The 19,293-nt window shown below is 42.8% G+C and overlaps 1 protein-coding gene across 1 annotated transcript in view; it reads left to right on the top strand.

Annotated features, from left to right (window-relative positions):
- Window positions 1-19,293, top strand: part of LOC147724149 (uncharacterized) — a 1,299,884-nt gene that overhangs the window by 1,161,068 nt on the left and 119,523 nt on the right. The window lies entirely within an intron of this gene.

Genomic DNA, 19,293 nt, shown 5'->3' with positions numbered 1-19,293 from the left:
AGGCAACTCTTGGATAGTGATCGCCAATGTTGGTACCTGCTAGATGGGGAACCCCGACACACCCGGTGCTGCACACGATACTATGAATGGGGGCAGGCAGACACTTAGTAACGTGGCACTACAAGGCAATCCGGGAATTGACTCACATCTCCCTGGACGGATTGAGACAGCCGTGGGAGGACTATGTGGATCGAGCCTTTCATGACAAAGAGTGGACACAGGCCTTGGAATACCCCAAAAAGGTCTCCAGAAATGCACGTTTCAAAAACATACAGTTCAATATCCTGCACCGTGCATACCTCACACCAGATAAACTGCACTGTTACCATCTGGATACACAATTCACATGCCCCCGATGCCAGACACTAGATGCAAACTTTAGACACATGTTCTGGGACTGCCCATCAATACATTGATATTGGAACAAAGTACATCACACACTTCAAACAACAGTACACCTGCTACACATTACCACATGGGAGGCATGTGTAAGTATACTTGTAAAGCGCACTATCACCTTTCAGGCATCCTGGCGCTGTATACCGCTGTGGAACCCTTCCTGGCTTTCCCTGTGAGATGCCCCCTACTGGGCACCCCCAAGGTGAAGCCAGGCATCCCAGCGCTTTCAGGGCCGTTGTGGAGATTAAGCAAGTTATTGCCCAGATTTGAAGAGTCAGACCCATGATTAGAGTAGGCACCGAGGCGAGAATTATCGAGTCAGTGGACATGGAGCCCAAAATGCTGCCGTGTCGGGAATTGAACCCTGGTCCCGGGTCAGACCTCTGCATCAGGGTCTGCCACTTCTAACCAGTGAGACACACTTTTCCACTAGCAATATGTGCAAGATGTCGAGTTGGGAGGGTTTTAGATGCCCATTCTTGTCTGTGAGTTCTGTTATGGGATGTGACAGCGTGTCCTGTTTGACTATCCATCCAAGTTATGCTCCCATTCTATTACCCTGCCAGTGTGCCCTGGTTGCATACATGCAGAAGTTGTATTTGCGTAGGTCTCGCAGCGTCTCTACGTGTAAGAGTTTTGCAGCTGAGAGCTGCGCAAGTGTGGCCCTCCCCTGGTCTACATTTCGGGACAGGTCTGCCAATTTCTTCTCCGCTCCATACAGTGCCTTTTCTAGTGTTCTCCGTACCCCCACCACCTGTTGGATACAGTGTCCCCTGGCGCTAACCTTATATGCGTCCCACTAAATGGCTCTGGAGGAGGCTGAGCCAGCATTCCGTAGAAAGTGTTCCTGGATAAATTCCCCATGGATTTGGTGAAAGGCCTGATCGGTGAGACATTCCTGGGGTAATTTCCATGTTGGAGCTGGAGGGTTGGGGTGGTCTCCATCTAAGGGTCACTATGTGTGCGTCATGATCTGATACTATCCTGCCCATGTAGTCGGTATGTTGCAGCTTGGGCAGGAGGTCTGCGGAGCACACATACCTATCAAGTCTAACTCGCAAATGATGAGGGATGGAGTGAAAGGAGTACAGCCTGGCCTTTGGGTTCCGTGCACTCCAGGCGTCCACCAACGCCCAGTGATCCACCCATCTACGGAAGCGTTCAGTTTGTTTGTGCGCCAGCGAGTGTGTTGGTGTAGGATGTGACCTGTCCAGGTGTACATCTAGTACGCAGTTGTAATGTCCTCCCAGGAGCCATGGGACCGCTGTGTGGTAAGCTAACACGCTTGTAAGTTTATCCCAGTATTGGTCTTGCGCCACATTGGGGGCGTATATACATCCTATAAGTATCAGTTGGCCCTCCAATAGCCCTGTCATGAGTTCATATCACCCTGGGAGGCATGTGCCCTAGGGATTTACCGGAAAAAAAGTCTGAAACACTGCAATGGCGATTCGAATCCCCTAGCCATCCACCTGGAGAAATGAAACTTAGCCATGCACTGGAGAGCCCCTACAGGACCCCCAGAAGCAGCTTGGATAGGAGTGGTAAACAAATGGGGGCAGCTGAGAAAGACACTTTGAGAGAGGAAGAAGTGAAAGGCACAGGCAAACACCCAATCTCTATGGGTGTTTGCGTAACGTTTAATACAATTTTAAAAAGACGGCAGCAGCGGAGGCACCTGAGACGACACAACCCCCGCCCGGCAGCCCTTCCCAACACCCCAGGTCACAAGCCTCAATACCGGCCGAGTGATGCCCCCGGAGAGAGGATAGAATAGGTTAGACAGTTGGTACCACCAAGACTATCCTCTGCCCCCACGGCAGATCTTTCCCCCCCTGGTTACACACGACCCACCCCCCAGACCAAGGCCAGCTCACACGACACCCACCACAGCCCCTGGTCCTCACCCTCCCCTCATACTGCCCCTCCCCTCCCTTTCTGGGAGACGTTTCTTCCCACGGTTTCCAGTTAAGTTCCTATCGACGGTTCGGAAGCCGTCTTATTCATAGAGTAGTAATGGTTGGACACATAGCAAGGGGTAGCATAACAGGCAGAGGGGAGGAAGTTACGCCGGTCCTCACTGCCATATTGCCCAAGGGACCAGACACAACAGGACACATCATCATGTAGCGAGACCACCCAGTAACAGATCTATGAGGGATGATTTGTAACCATACTAGGAGGAAAAGCACCAAAATGAAAATGATGTACTATAATTATCGCTGATGTGTAATGATTGCATACATGATGACTGAACTGAGATCAGTCTGACATCCCACATGGGAATCTGAAAAGTAAAACCCTAATAAAAAGATTCAAGCAAAAAAAAAAAATACTAGTTGCAAATTAACCCAAAGAAAAGATACTAAGAGGTAAACACTAAATTCACATAAGAATGGTAGTAAGTACATAAGTCTACTACAGATACTAGAGGTTAGAGTTACATATATACAAGTTGAAAATTCACTTGTTTAAATTTTAATGAAAGTTGAATTGGTTAGGGTTGAACAAATATAAAATACATGTTTACACAGCATGAGCTTCTTGCCATTGTTTGGGCTCTTGCTTTCAGCCGGCCGGTGTTGTTACACTCACAGGCGGTGATCTTGGTCCTGGAGGGATCCCCGGGCGGGTGATGTCCAGAGTGCTCCACATGCAGCAGGTGAGGTCCATAGCAGAGCTCCTCTTTGTCATGTTGTTTACAGGAACAGGCAGTCCCCCGCCTGTTGCAAGCGCGGCTCCCCCACACTGCGGGGCACCAAGTGCGCCTGTACAGCACCTACCAGCAGCAGGTGTAGTCCGCAGCAGGGCTCCTTCCTACCTCAGTGTCCACTGGTATGGTATCAACAGCTGGTGTGGGCAGCTGGGGGAATCTGAAACCCAGCAAGGCCAACCCATTTTAGAGATTGAGTACCATCACATTGTGTATCAGTAGTGTTTGATAACACTTGTATGAAGCGCTCCAAATCATATACCAAAATATAATTATAATAACCTGTTTCCTCTGTGAAATAACTTGCCCCTCTCCTAGAGGTAGAAGTCTTAGGGTATGTGGGGCACGACAAACCCATTCTTTTTTATTTCAACAAAAAATGTTCCCCTACTTTTTATTAAAAGTCATCTGTCCAGGACAGTTAATTCCGACTACTGTGCTGTCGAAGTGTCAAAGCGAGGGAGGGACAGACGGCTAAACAAGAAGCAAACCTCCTTTCCAGGGTGCCTGCTGCTTCAAAGAGATACACATGTGTGGAATCGGTTAAGATGCAAATGAAAAGGCTGCATAGAAGCCCGTTTTGGCTTTAATTGATGGAGTCCCTTGAAGCTTAGAGAAGACAAAAATGTATTGCTTTTGAGAGGTATTGCAGGGGTGTTACCACCTGAGCTGTGGAGTGTATCCTTTTAATGCACTGTAATAAAATGAATGCACTTGGTGCACTCTGTCTATTACTTAAATCTATATTTTGAAGCACACTTTTCTTATCTTGAATCTAAATCTTTTGTTCATTTTGTGGCAGCTTATTTTATTCTGTGTCAACAGTGCTTACTGTCACACGCTCGGACCGTGTAGCACTAACATTACACCAGTCATTATTCCCCACTGCACCATCCAAGATTCAATATTGTGGCTCTTTGGTTACACACACAGACCTATACAATGATCCCAATAGCCAACAGAGGTTTCATAAAATGCATTTCCCACTGATTAGTTTAACTTGCATTTCTATTTCATTAATGGTGTATGTTATTTTGTATGCAGTTACCTGAAAATGAAAGACCAACAAAATAGTTACAGAATATTTTGTTATTTTTAACCACATCTTTGACCACACCCCAAGGTTCACTGACACTGACCAACTACACTCCGGTTCACAGATCATATTCTTTTTTAAATGTAATTCGACTGATGCTTATTTAATTTTGATTATTGCGCCACTTAGCGCCCCGTTCCGTATATTAGAGAGTGATAACAACACTCATTTGTCTAAATATTACTACATTTTTATCTTTGCTGAGATGGTATGCCTTTACTGGAATTATAGTGATTGCAAATGAGATTGACAGTACATATGTACTTGAATGAAATTCAAGAGCAAGCAAGTTAGTGACGTTACTGAGGTATCATTTTCACACTTCCGATTCACGAATTTTCAAAAGCATCTGAATAGCAATAGTGCAAATTATTAACATGATTTTCAGAAATATCAGTTTTACTACAAACAAGATTATCTATACTAATTGTGCAAGTGAAGCATTTCTCTGAGAGATCCCCATGTAACATGTATTTCGCCTTATTTACCACTGACTTTGTGAAATAATACCATAGTTTTTAATTAGCTATTTGCTCGCTTAACTTTCGTCCCTTTCTAAATTTGTGAAAGACAGATAGGTTTGAAGAGAGATGCCCTGTAAATGTTCATGCAAATTTGGTTCACGGCTGTAGGTTACAAGGAACATTTTACACCGTGAAAAGGCCCACACATTTCTGAGCCTTTACAGAACATTCTGTTTTTGGATAGTATGGTCAACCAGAAACCTTTTCATTTTCTTCATTAAATAGAACGCATTTTGCAGAATAATCAAATTGCCTAATATTGAGCACATCAGCAGCTTTTCACATATTTCCATTTATTTCCATGAAATGTGAATTGCTACCTCAATACCTTGCCTCCTAGCTTTAAAGAAAGTGTCTGATAATTAAACCTACAGAAAGCAAGAGGCTTGCAGACCTTATTCATCCCTCTTGAGCAATTTATGGTAAAATCTGAACACAGTCAGTCTGCAATGTTAATTTAAAATTATAAAGCTTGTTAATTTCCCAAAAATGTATTCACCGACTAATGACGCTCAAAGCTAGTGTGGCCGTATTCGACAGATGCATATTAATAATTTTAAACAGTTTCAGAGGTAAAGCTACAAAAGTGCTTTTCAGCCAGAGTATTTGACAGAGTTTCATAAATCAAACAAGTATCTTTGATTTTGCTCCTTACTTAATAAGTCAAACTTTCATTATCTCACGCGTTCACAGTGCTTGTCTTATTATATTCCAGTTCAACACATGAGCCTCATTCAGCCAACCCCGGCTTCAGCCATGCACTCACATGTATGCAAAAGCAGAAACACTCACGAACACAGGGTCATTCAAACTGACTTACATACACGCTCAAACATTACCACATACAAACATGTGTTTCATGGCCAAACTCCTCTTCCATTTCAGGCACTTACCTCATGAGCAGGTGGCTCACTGTGGTACTGCACCTCCTGCTCCGGTCCATCTAGGCTGTTTGTCATCCTGTGGTACAAGAGGCAGCAGCAGGTGGTGGGTGGTAGGAGTTGCGGGTTTGAGCGACTGAAGATACAGGGTGCTAGGATGTCTGCTCGGTTCAGAAGCCCGACCATTGCTGGTTGCAGCTCTCTGCCTCCTGAACTCTGCTGATGCCAAGCACCAACACAGACTAGGACTGGGTCTCACATGGGAGGCCAGGAGTCAGCTAAGCTAAAGCCATGATAGGGCAAAAATGGCAGTGGTGTCTGCGGGAACATAGAGCAGAAATAGCTACTTCACACTCCGTACCTGCTAGACTCCATCCCTCCCTCTGACCATATGAAGGCTCAGCCAATGAGAAGTAGAGGTGGTTTGGTTCCAGAAGGCTGGCCTTAGGACACATCAGTGCTCAGAGGATAGCAAGGGCTCTCCCTGAGCCCTGGAAACGTTCACCATTCCAACACCTGTGTGACCTCAACACTGCCTCACAGATCCACACTGGACCAGTTCGTTTTAGGCGCTCAGTTTGTGACTGTCCATTTTTCTGCTGCGCTTCTATTCTTGGTAGAGGGAGAGCAGCAGACAGGCTGTCAAAGTCCTCCTGCTTCAGGTGAAAGATCTGGTGTGTCAGCACCCAAACACCCTTATTGATGGGCTGCCCCTGTGGGTGGGGTGGAAAACTAGAGTGTTGTGTTCCAGATACGTTCTAACTGTATAACATATGTATTATTATATTTGTGTAAGTTTGCATTTACAAACATAACTGCATCTGAATGCCCTTTAAAGAAAAGATGGTGTTTTTGCTGCATGGGGATTAAAATGGCGCCAGTGCATCGCAGCACAGATATGACTGAAATGAAATGAAACTAAATGAAATGAAAAAGTTTTATTGTTTCAGTTAATTAAAACCATAACAATACATTTTATAAAATCAACTACTCAGTTAAAATTTCCTTTTGTATGGATTAATTCTCTATTAATTCATTCTAAATCATTCTAGGTCTAGTGCGAGAGTTTGTTGTTTAAAAACAATTAAGCAATCCGTGTAGTTTATAGTCCCAAGAGTTCTGATATTTATACATTATTTGGTTCAAAAGAGCCCTCTCGCTGCACTACCACAGTTATGTTGTCCTTATGTGGACAGGGTGCCTGGTTGTGTTTTAACTCTTGGGTGTGAGCCACGAGGAACTTTAATAATAAACAGTTCAAGTGGGTGTCTGTTGGATTCAAAGTTAACATACTCGCCGATCTACACGTTCTTATGCCTCGTTCGTTCATTGCCTTTTTTAGGAAGACTGCTCGTGCTTGGGCTAGATTCGGGCAGATACAAACTAGATGAGTAAAGTCCTCCTTGCTGCTCCCGCATAGTCTACAGATTTTGGGTCCGTCATGAGCCAAATTGGTTGGTCCATGTTTGATGGAAAATTTCCCAGAGGGAGCCCCATTAATTTTTGTTTTCTGTAAGCTGGAAATGTAATTGTTAGATATGGGGCTGCAGTGAGAGTTTTGTAGTTTGACCATCCAAGCGTGTTTTCTTGTGCTGAACGTGGCTTTGTCAAGTATAAGAGAATGGATTTTTGATGACTTGTTTATGGCTTGTTTAAACGCTGAATAAGGCAAATTTAGTTCCCAGAGATTTCTTGTTCCAGTCTCAGTTATGGCCTTCTCAAGGTACTGGATGTGTGGGGATTTAAAATCATCTTTTATTTCTTCCCACAGTGCTTGTTGCTGTTCTGAGGTTGCCATGTTCTGTTTCAAGCTGTACCAGTACTTTATATTTGCGTACATTCTTCCCACTATTTAATTTATTATTCCAAATTCTAATCTCGTCTGAGCTGGTGAAGCTCCCCGTTGAATTTGGAAGGTGGATTTAAAGATGGCTGTCTGCATTTTATTGAGCAAATCCGCGTCTTTCCCGTGCAGTCCCACACTGTTGTATGGCAGGGTGGGAAGCACTTTTGCTTTTATTGTTGCCAATAGAGGTTTGTATGATGGCCCGTAAACTTTTTGGCTAAGGATCTAAAAGCAAATGACAGTGAGTTTGCTCTCTGGGCGATGTACCTCTTTTGCTGCTGGTGGTTATGTCGATTGTCAAAATAGAAGCCCAAGTACTAATAGTTGGTCACGGCCTCTATTGTTGTTTCCTCCAGTTGGATGTGTAGGTTGACTGATCGTCGACTGGTGATGACCATTGTTTTTGTTTTTGTTGTATTTATCTCCAGGTTGTTATTTGTTATAAATTCCGCCAGCCCTACTAGTGACCTTTGAAGGCCAATCTTCGTTAGGCTCAACAGTACCACGTCTTCCGCGTAGGATAGATGAGTTAGGGATAAGGAGCCTAGTTTGGGTGGGTGGAATGAGATCTTGTTTAGGGTTGGGGCTAAGTCTGCCGTAAAAAGATTAAAAAGATGATGTGCCAGAACACAGCCCTGCTTGAGGCCTTTGCTGGTATTGATTTGTCTTGAGAGCCGTGTTCCGTTCCCCAATTTTACTTCCATCCAAGTGTTGGAATAAAGGAGTAGGATTCCTCTCAGTGTTTTGTCCGGGATGTTCCAACTGCGCAGTTTTCTCCATAAGATGTTGTGATCTACGCTATTGAAGGCAGCCTTTAAGTCGATGAAACATAAGTAGAGGGGACGTTTTTTCCGTAGGTATTTGTCGGCTAACACTGAGAGTGACAGGATTTTTGTCATCGTCCCGGTCCCATTCCTGAAGCCTGTTTGGTTGGACAGTATTCTCTTTGTGGCATCAGACCAGTTTGTTAGATCTTCCAGGATTAGGGATGCAAAGTGCTTCGCCTCCTCGTCCAGGAGGGCGATCAGTCTGTAATTTGCTGGGGATGTCCTGTCTCCTCCTTTAAAGATGGGTGAGATTATGGAACCCTGCCAGCTTGATGGAATTTGATTTACCCTTTCTATCTCGTCAAATAGTTTTTTAAATTTTCCACTCCAAAAGTATCCCGTTCGGCCCTGGAGCGCCACTGCCGCGAGTATTCCTTAGAATTTTCCTTATGTCCTCTTCACAAAACCTTGTCTGTTTGGGCTCGTTAATTATCTCCTTCATCTCCCGTGGCTGAACCATATCACAGTGAAGCCTTGTTATAAGGAGATCCCCTTCTGATGATTGATTTGCTCTGCGTTCTTCCTTCGGATGTTGTGTTTGCCTGCGAGAGATTTTGAGTTCGCCACTGGAAACGGTGCTCGCTTTTCTTTGTTTGTCCCCTTTGTTGGTATTTTGTTGGTTTACTTCTGTATTGGGCTGGTCTGGTGTTACTTGCGAGAACCCCTGTGTTAGTAGCGCGACCCAATCCGCTTCTTGGACATTAGATGTTATTGGGTTTGAAGGATGGTTTAAACTGTTTATGATCCTCCAGAATGCGTTTGTGTTGGTGTTCTTTGCCGTGCACAGTAGTCTTGCCCAGAAGTCATCATTCAGAGATCTTTTATGTTCCCACATTTTCTTTATGTACTCTTTCTTAAGGTTCTGTCTTTGAGCCCAGTCTTTTGGGGACGTGATTGTCTTTTTTAGTGCTCTGGCGTTTCTTCTTATTTCTGTTTTGAGCTTTACCAGGTTCTTTGGCAGTTAGATTTTATGAGTTGGGGGCCGTAGTTTTTTTGTGATGGACTTAGTTGTTAACTTTTCCGTAAAGTCCTCCCACTTTTGTATTTGGTTGCCTATAGTTGTCTCACTTTCTGTTTTTATTCTCTGTGCATTAGCCTGCAACTCATCGATGTTGGCCATTGTCCAATTAAGTCGTTTCAGGTTAGTGGTAGAGGAGCTGTCTCCCACTGACTTGGAGCTGCGATGTTTGGTGAATTTTAGATTAAAGTAAGTGTGCTGGTATGAATGATCGCTTTTTGATGTGTATTCAATTGATAAATTGCTGGACGAATTGCAGTAATGGAAGTGAGACTGCTGTGTAGTCGAGTCTTGAGGTGGTCAAGGTTCCTAAATGGGTGTACTGCGGTGGATTATCACCTGGAGTTCTACCGTTGAGGAACCGCATCCCAAGAAATTCCAAGGTTGTTACCAATTGTTGACCGATTGGATCAAAGCGCTCTGTTTTCAACTGGCTTTATGGTTTAACATTCCAGAATTCATTGGCAGCACTTAGCACCTCATCCTCCTCTGGTGTAAAGATTAAAGTTGAGTTAAAGTCACCTGTTAGGATGACTTCCCAGGTGGGATTGTTATTTCGAATGTCCCTAATTGTGAATACTAGCTCATCCAGCTGGGCTTGTTTCTCTTTCATCTTTGGAGGTGCATAGAAATTAACCAATAGTACCGGAGCTGATCTGCCTGGTAGAGATAGTTTTATTAATTGTGTGCTTGGCCCTTGCGGTGCTATTTGTTCTGATTTAATGTTAATTTCCGACGAGATATAAACTGACAGTCCCCCTTTTGGTCGACCGTAGGTGAAATTTTTTCTTGCAGGAATGCTAAAGTGTGTATACCCAACAAGAGGTAGCCCCTCAAGTGCCCAAGTTTCTTGAAGGGCGATGATATCGCATGCAGTCCAGTTGTGGGGGGGTTGGCCGTCTTTCAGCCACTTCCTGGACCCGGCTATATTCCAGGACTATAGATGGAAGGTTTCCTGGCTGTTATCCTTTTCAAGTTTTTTGGATGGTCAGTTTTTCTTCTGTTTGTTCAATGTGTCTGTTAGACCACGCCATAATTGGCGTCGTCTTTGGAGTTTAGTTGTTTACCGGTGTTGAATAGTGGATAGATTGCCGGTGGTGGGCTGTTCCCTCTTGTGTTCCGTAGCACTGAAACTGCCTCGGCTTTATGTTCTAGCAGATTTTCTTTTTTTCCTTTTTCCACCAGTGGTTCTTCTAGAGGGCCTGAGTAGCCTGGTTTTGCCTGCCTGGAGAGCCTTATGCCCCATGAGTCGAACTTCTCTCTAAAGGATAGTATTAACTGAGCGATCTCTGCTGTTCGCCATGTTGTTAATGTTTGTTCCAATGAGTTATTGTTAACTTGCTTTCGAAATTTGACTGAAAGTAAGTCTGCGTTGGTTAGATGCTGTAGCCCTTCAATGTTGGCATAGAGTTTGAGAATGTTGCCCCTGTTGAGGATGTCATGCATCCCCTGCGTTTCGTATTCTTGGGTGAAGAGGAGTTGTTTGAGATGTAGATCATCTTTGCTAGACCAATTACCAGAGCCTTTCCTCGATTCTGGTCTGCTGTCGGAGCTGGTTCCACAATGACGCCCAGTCCCGGCGAGTATTTGTGTTCCAAGTGTGCCAATTACCTGTGCACATTGGGATGTTATAGTCCTTGTGATCTGGTTGCTCTCTTTCGTCAAACCTCCGCTAGTGCCTGGGCTGGTCTGGAGGGCTCTGTTATACTCCAACTCTGTCCCCCTCTCCAAGGTGGCATCCTCCATGCAGTTCAAATTTACACTTCAGCCTCCGCGACTAAGTGACATTTTTATGTCTGCGATAACGGGTAGGGTTTTTTCACCTCCAACCTGGAGTTGCCAGTTTGGGGTTCTTCCACTGATTTTGGGTGATACATCTTGGTTGTTGGTTGTGTTAGCTGGCTGGTCTTGCATAAAGATCCCGCGTGGCATGCCTTGAGACCTGCTTTGTCTGGGGTCTAATTCTTCTATGCCATGTGGGCAGCATTTAGTTCTTTCGGGCCGTTTTTCTGATTTCACGTCGTCTTTTTGTCCGGCTGGTATTGATTTTTTGTTCATGCCCACCTCTCTGCATTTTGCTGTTGTCTCTGAGGGTGTAGGTTGCGCCGGGGGGCCAGTTGAGCTCCCACTTTCTGTGCGACTGCTTTTTTTCGCAGTGTCATCTATCTGTGTTGAATTGCTCGTGCTCAGCCTCGGATGTGCGTCTCTGTTGTTTGTTTCGCCTGTGGGCGCTACTACAGTGTATGTGCCCAGGTTACTTGTGACCTCTGCGGGTAAAACATCCCTTCCTTTTTTTGTTGAGAGATGATGTCTTAATGAAATGTATGTTTGGTCATTTAGGTCATCAGATTGTCTTGTCGTGTTTAACGTTTCCTCCTTGCTTTTGGCTGAGGTAAATATGGGGAACAATCTCACCCCTTCCTCCGTGTGCCCTGTTAGTTGTTTATTCCTTGCTTTCCTTTCCCCTTTTCTTTTGGCGTCTGGTTAAGGCGTTTTTTTTTGTTCAGAATTAATGTGTTTAACGTTGGACTTACTTCTGGAATGTGCTTTCCTTTTTGTGTGTCTATTTCTGAATTCTTGACAGGATTATGCTCTGTAGTGTTTGTAGCTGATTTCACTTTGGTGGGATACTGGTCTGATTTTGTTAGAGCCAGTATTTGTTCTATTAGGTTGGGAAGAAGTCTCAGTTTGTTTAAGATTGGGCAGCATGAGCAGGGACATTGTTTCAGTGTGTACTTTGATTGAGCTGTTATTATCAAGTTGTTTAATTTTTTCAAGTTTGTTGTCAATACCCGCAATGTAATGAGCTATAGTGTTCATTAAGTCAATTTGGGTATCCATTTTGTCGGATTGCCAATTTAAAGCCATTGCTGATGTCTGAAGGGTTTCTATTACTGAGACAAGCAGCCCTGAGTGGATTGCACTTGTGCCCTGTTTGGGATTTTGATTGAATAGAAGAGCAGCGCGCTCTTGATGAAGCGAGGTGTCGCCTTGTTCTTTGATTTTTTTCGGTGTTGTTTCTTGGCTTCGGAGCTGAGTAGATTGCCCGTCTTCGTTTTTATTGCGTTGTTTTTCTTCTGGGTTCACTCTCTCTTTGAGAATGGTTGTAATTGTATCTTGCATCTTTTCTTTATTAGTTATTGGGCTTGATGTGAAACTTAATGACTTTAATTCTTCAGGGTTTCCTTCCCTTTTATGATAGTTTTTACTTGTGTCTTTCATCAATTCTTTGTTTGGTGATATGACTGTTTCTTAAGTGGCCCTAGGATATGTGCTTTAGACATAAGCAGCTGCTTAGCTACGGTCCAGTTCAGTGTGTATTGCCAGCAAGACGCTGTCGTAAATGGAGGTATTCATTTGCCCTATTTATGAATGTACATTCTCATATGACTAGAACATGTGTCAATTTCCTAACCAAAAACAAAAATTAAAATATATGTTTGTGGTTCGCATGATCAAGTGCAGAGTTCTAATTTTTTGTATTGCATACGGCTTACTGTTTATTAACTGCTTATACACAAAACGTTTTATTTTGCCCTTCTCTATGATTTCCATTTCTGTGCTAAATAATCACACTGTAAAGGTAAATCAATACATTTAAGGCCAAATTACAAGAGGGCTGCTACTTCTATTTTCGACAAAGGAGTAAAATGCAGAACTATAAGTAGCCCGGAAATTCTAGCCACATAGCCAGCTGGTGAAAAGAGGTAGGTAAATATGATAGGACATGGGCCTGAATTTGACGAAACAATGCCGGATTCACACTCCTCATTTAAGATGTGGAATCTCATTATCATGCAGTTAATGGATGGAAAAATCATCCGGCATTGGTAGCACTATGTGTGGTGTTATCACGTCTCAATATTGTCCCAGGTGTAGTTGGGGTTCAATAGGAAAATACAAAATACCATCCTATAGTTCACTATTGATGTTAAATACTCAGGTCCTCATTTATGATGCCCCTTGCGCCATCGGAACGTCAATTTTTGTGACGTTCCGTGGCGCAGAAGCCTGCGTGATATTTATCAGGCAGCGCTAAGCCACTTTTTTTGGCTTAATGCTGCCTGATAAATATCAGTCCCTTTAACGCAGTGTTCTGCGTTAAAAGGGCGTGCAATGGGTGTTGCTGGGGACGTTCCCAGCAACATCAATGGCCTTTTGACACTGCCCCAGAGTTACGAATGAGAGAACATCCTCTGATGAAAGCACTGGCGCCATATGTCTGCCAGCGCTATCAGTATTACAGAAGGGGACACACAAGCATCTGTGGCCCCTTTTAAAATAACAAATTGCCCCGAGGTGCTCAAAGCATGCACAAACTCCCTTCGCACCCCTAGGGGAAAATCTGTAATACAGCCCCTGGTCTGCCTTTGACTTATGCACTTACTCGATCTGCTCCTGGTATACCCATTTGAAGGTGCGGCATCGAGCAGATCGGAGCAGTGCACCTTATATATAATATGGGTTGAGGTGTTTTAAAAACACCTCCTACACGTAAAAGAAATTATTTGTTAGAGAGAAAAAAAGTTGACCAAATCCTGTACTGCTTACAGTCATCAATAAAAGTTATTCCAGAATGTTTCTTTTTTTGATGATGTCTGCTTGGTTTCTGAGATTTGTGTGTGACATTGTTTACTGGATGTCCCTTGTAAGCAGGAAATAAGAGAAACAATATTTCAATGGATTCCAAACGTTTGCTTGACTGCATGCCTGCAAGGCTGTCAGTACACAGTACAGATGGAGTGATAATGCACACTATTAAGCATGAGGAGACAGGGAAGCAAAGAAGGTGACAGCAGCAAGCTTCAACTTATCTTTTGTTGCCTACCACTGAAGCTGCTGTTGCTGTACATATTTGTATGCAGCTTTGAGTGATCTGGATGCTTCTGCTACAGAACATCTTAGGGTTTCCTCAATAATGTGTGTAGTAGGTAGCCCTTCCACTGTTTTTATAATAATTGCAAATATTTTTCCTATCTCTCTACAGACCATGTTAACTGTCTCTCGCAGACTGCTTGGTAAGCAATATTTTAACATTTGAAGTGAGCGTCGGGTTAGTCCCATGCAAATGATTCAATAGATTTAGTGGAAGAGGTGTGGCGCAGCTGCCAGGGGGCATGACTCCGGACCACGGCCGGGGTTCATGGTTTGATCGCCGGCGGCAAGTTAGCCCAGCACCATGTGACTTAGAGCTATCGCTCGCTTAAACTTCCCAACGGCCCCCAGTCCCGGGACACCTCTCCGAAGGTAGCTGTGCGCTTTACAAATGCTGGTATTTCATTTCATTTCATTTCATTTCCTTTACTGTCTATTTGACATCCCTAATCCTGTTTCACTGACTTCCGTCCTATTCCTGTGTTTGTCACTTATTTGTAATAATGCTACTCACAGTGATATTTTTTAATTAGATGAGTTGTATCCTTCTGCTAATGAGGTCAAGAAACATTTGTTTCTGTTTTGTATGTTATTCATCATTTAACTTTTAGTTCTCAATGGGCACACATTACCCATCCTCTTTCATCTCACGTGTCCTCTGGTTGCTCCCTCTGATTCTCTCTCTCTCTGCCCTTTTTGGCATCTCATGGGTCCTCCTGCCTTCCTCTTACCTGGACAGTCTCTTCTCTGTTGCCCTCACTTCTGCCTTCTACTCTCTCGAGCCTCACCGCTCTAATTCCCACTCTCTCCTGCCTCACTTCAGTGCCTCCGTACTTCTCTTTCTCCCCACTTTGCTATGAAAATTGGTGGCCAACAGTGGCTAATACCTTACTTGAAAAGAATTTACAGAGATTCATGAAATGAATGTCAAAGCGATTGAGTGTTCACCAAAGTGTGTGACTGGAAGGATGTCTTTTCCACAGGAGGAAAGGCTTGGACAATAACCATGGTGAAAAACACAAGCTGTACTTAGTATGTTTTTTTGGAAGCAGAAAGAATTCAGTTTTTGGCAGTCTAGGCTGGGAATCCTAGATGTGTTAAATTTTCTAAATGCCTTCGTGTGTTTGATTTTCAACTCAGGAGGAAACTTGTTAAAGTGAAACAAATGTGTCTTTTTGGCTACTATGTAAAAAGTATCTTATACTTTTCTGTGAGTTGGCATTGAGAAGAGCGCTGTTAATTTTTCACTATTTCCCAAATGTCTGCATGAAAAATGCAAAAGTAAAGCAGAACTGTCAGATGCAATTTTATTTAAAGTACAGGTCTGCAGTCCTCACATAGTATATTAACCCTTGAATTTGAGATTCAGGATTAATGGATCCTTTGACTTGTTTTGCTCTTTCTATGTGTGCTTCAGAAAACTAGAAGAAATATACGGCCACATGCATCATTGTTACATTTTGCGATTTCTTAATTGCGAAAATTAAGGAATCGCAATTAAGAAATCGCAAAATGCTATGCATTAAGAAACCGCAATATTTTTTGCGATTCCTTAATTTTCCATAATTGCGATTCACAATTTGCGAATTGCAATTATGGAATCCCTTCTCATTCATTCCTATGGGCCTAGAGGCCCATAAGAATGAATGGGAAACCATTCTCATTTTGCGATTTGCAGTTAAGGAATCGCAAAATGAGAATGCTATTTCAAGGGTGCAAGGGGGGGTCCCAAGGACCCACCCCTGCACCCCTGAAATTTAACTTTAAGAAAATTTTTCACACACACATGCCCCAAGGGCATATGTGTGTGTAAAATTAAACTTTCAAAAATGCACTTTTGTGCATTTTTGAAAGTTTTAGCAAATTACCATGAAGTTCAACTTCATGGTAATTTACCTCTTCCTATTTGCGAATTCGCCCAAAAAAAATATTCATGCATTGCATTTAAGAAATCAAAAATTGTGATTTCTTAAATGAAATCCCAATTTAGGAAATCACACATAATTGCGATTCCTTAAATTGCGAAAAAATAAAAAAACATGATGCATCCCAAAAAAGGAAATTGCATTCGCAAATGGCTGAATTTTGTGATTCACACCGTTTGCGAATGCAATTTACCTTGATGCATGTGGGCAATAGATATTTCTCCTCCCCTTGGATGGTGTAGCATTTTGATGCATTCCCATGACTACCACTCATGATAAATCTGGAAATTTGACAACATCCATGGATGGATATGTTCCAGCAGAGGCAGTTTTTGTTCTGGGTCCAATAACTAATCCACTAACTAAGCACTTCACTCAGATTCTATACTTCAACCATAGAGGCATCGGTCATCCGATGGACCTTGCTTCGTCACAGTGGGGGGTGAGAATTCAGGGTTTCAAACTGTTGGCAACGCAATGAGGACCAAATATTACTTGACAACTCAAAAATTAGTGATCAAATTTAAAAATGCACTACTCTAAGATTATGAGTCTGTCCATCATGCATTAGAAATAATAATATTAATAATAATAATCCTGCCATTTATTAAGCGTGACAGCTACCCCCAAACACAGGGGTTTCCCGGCGATAAAAAACATCAGGTGATAGTGCGACAAGAAGAGTAATACGCTTATTAATCCTTCATAACCGCTGCCCTAAAGAGCCACGTCTTCAGGGTCTTTTTAAAACAGGATTCTGACTTGACCTTCCGTAAGAAGACTGGTAGGGCATTCCACAGTGCGGCCGTTCTGACCGTGAATGCTCTCCCACCTACCCAGGATTTCTTAAAACGTGGGGTCTGTAGCAGGATGAGAGAGTTTGATCGCAGCACCCCGTTTTGCTTGTAGGGGCATAATCTTTCCTTCAAATAGCTCGGGCAGTTACCATTCAGAGCCCGATAGGCCATTGTCATAGCCTTAAATATGATTATTTTTTCCACAGGGAGCCAGTGGAGTTTGTGTAAATGCGGAGAGACATGGTGTTGGAATGGTATATGGCAAACCAGTCTCGCAGCTGCATTTTGAATCATCTGGAGGCGTTGGATTGCATATTTAGGTAGGCCAAGATACAGGGCATTGGCATAGTCTAGCCTAGATGTTACAATAACATGTACTAATGTTTTACGGCAGTCCTCTGGTAGAAAATGCAAGACTTTCCAGAGATTTTTTAATTTGCTGAAACAGGTCGCAGAGACCTGTCGTATTTGAGCTGAGAAGGCGAGATTTGCTTCCCATTTCCCTCCTAAGTTGCGGATAGAGGTGGCTGGGGATGGTGGAGCACCCATTTCTGATGGCCACCATAGTGCAGACTCTGGCACAGATCCCTGCCCAAAAAAAAGAACCTCTGTTTTATCCGCATTTAACTTCAATTTATTAGAGTACATCCAGATTGCTATATCGCGTAGGCAACCCTTGAAATTCTGAAAACCATTCATCGTCTGCTCTTTGAACGAGAAAACCAACTGGGTGAAATCAGATAAGCACAGTTTCTATGGAAAGAACATTAAGTCACATATAATAAAATATTCCTACAAATTTTAGATAGATTTGTCATTGTATTAAAGATCCAAAATCATTGCATATAAGTAATAATTTAAGCAGTTCAGTCATGCATCTTACAGCACATAGTATAAAACCACATATTGAGCCAAAGTAAATCTACTGCTTAATAAAAGTAGAAATAAAAAGAATGGTTTAGGCTAGTGGTTTCCTACCAACAACAAAGGTAGGAGGATTGTTCAATAAAGTTCTCTTACCGTGGGCAAAGGGATCAAGTTAAAGTCCACTATAGAAAAGTCCTTGAGCAAGGGGAATAGAGCTATAATCAGGAGTGCTCAAGTCCGGTTTCTCACCAGACGTCTCCAAATTGTCTAGCAGGCAAGTCTATCAGCAAGGGCAAAAAGGATAGGCATGAAAAGGCAACCAAGCAGGCAGTCTACAATGGAGGATAGAGGAAATGAAGTGCAAAATGGAGGCTAAAGACGAAAGGCAGCTCCTTCATCCTAGGAAAGTCACTTTTTTTACCACAACTTGTCCATCTGTGACATCAATTGTCACCATACAATTTTCTGATCATCATGCGACTATTTTTCCACTCATCAGGTACAAAAGTGATACTCTAACTTATTTTACCACCTTGCTCATGAGAAACTCCTATCCCTTTCGTCCTCAAAGGTTAGTTGACAAAGAGCTTATTGTTTTTGTTGCTCTTCATTTATTTGGTCGAAGGGTCAAGTTCTCATCATTTCACGAAGTACAGAAAACGTGTCCATTGATTTAAAAATAATGCGTATAAAAAGGTAAGAGAAAGCAACATTTGAGGAAACGAAACGAAAGTTGAATACCAAACTTTGAAATAATGCAGCTTAAGGAAAAAAGCCTTCCAAATACCACCTCAGCGTCAGGCCTGAGGCCAGGAACTGGAAGTGCAGTGCATACAAGATCCGAGGTCAAGCACGAGGGATCCCAGAGAAGGAACAAAGGATCCCAGACCAGAATTAAAACAATGGCCATGGGGTAGAGACCTCAGATGATTGCCCTGATGAAGGTCTTATAAGGGATGAAATGCGTTGTGTGGGTCTTGCAAAGTTAAGTGATGTTTTGAAATGAACAAAAGATCTTAAGATAAGATACAATGCTAGATGATTTACTAGGAGGCTTTGTATACACAAGTGGAAAAAGAATGATTACAAGCACTATATCGAATGGCCAGCTAAAAAGTACAAGATTACATTGCTGCCCTCCTAACTTTGGAAAAAACTATTGTTGTTCAGGATTGAGTTCTGAGAGAAGTGGGAACTCTATGGGCCCGATTCACAGAATGAACTTAAGACTCAATCCTAAACTTACTACTATTTTGGTATTCACAGAATGCACTTACTACTTTTGGCATTCACAGAATGAACTTACTACTTTTGGTATTCACAGAAGTTAGGATTTTGTCTTAAGTCTGTCTTAAGTCTGTCTTAAGTCTGTCTTAAGTCTGTCTTAAGTCTGTCTTAAGTCTGTCTTAAGACAAACTTAAGACAAAATCCTAACTTCTGTGAATTCCAAAAGTAGTAAGTTCATTCTGTGAATGCCAAAAGTAGTAAGTTTATTCTGTGAATACCAAAATAGTAGTAAGTTTAG

Source organism: Lissotriton vulgaris, chromosome 4_1, assembly GCF_964263255.1.
Source record: "Lissotriton vulgaris chromosome 4_1, aLisVul1.2, whole genome shotgun sequence".
In the NCBI taxonomy this organism is placed as follows: Eukaryota; Metazoa; Chordata; class Amphibia; order Caudata; family Salamandridae; genus Lissotriton; species Lissotriton vulgaris.
This window is presented reverse-complemented; position numbering and strand designations above follow the sequence as displayed.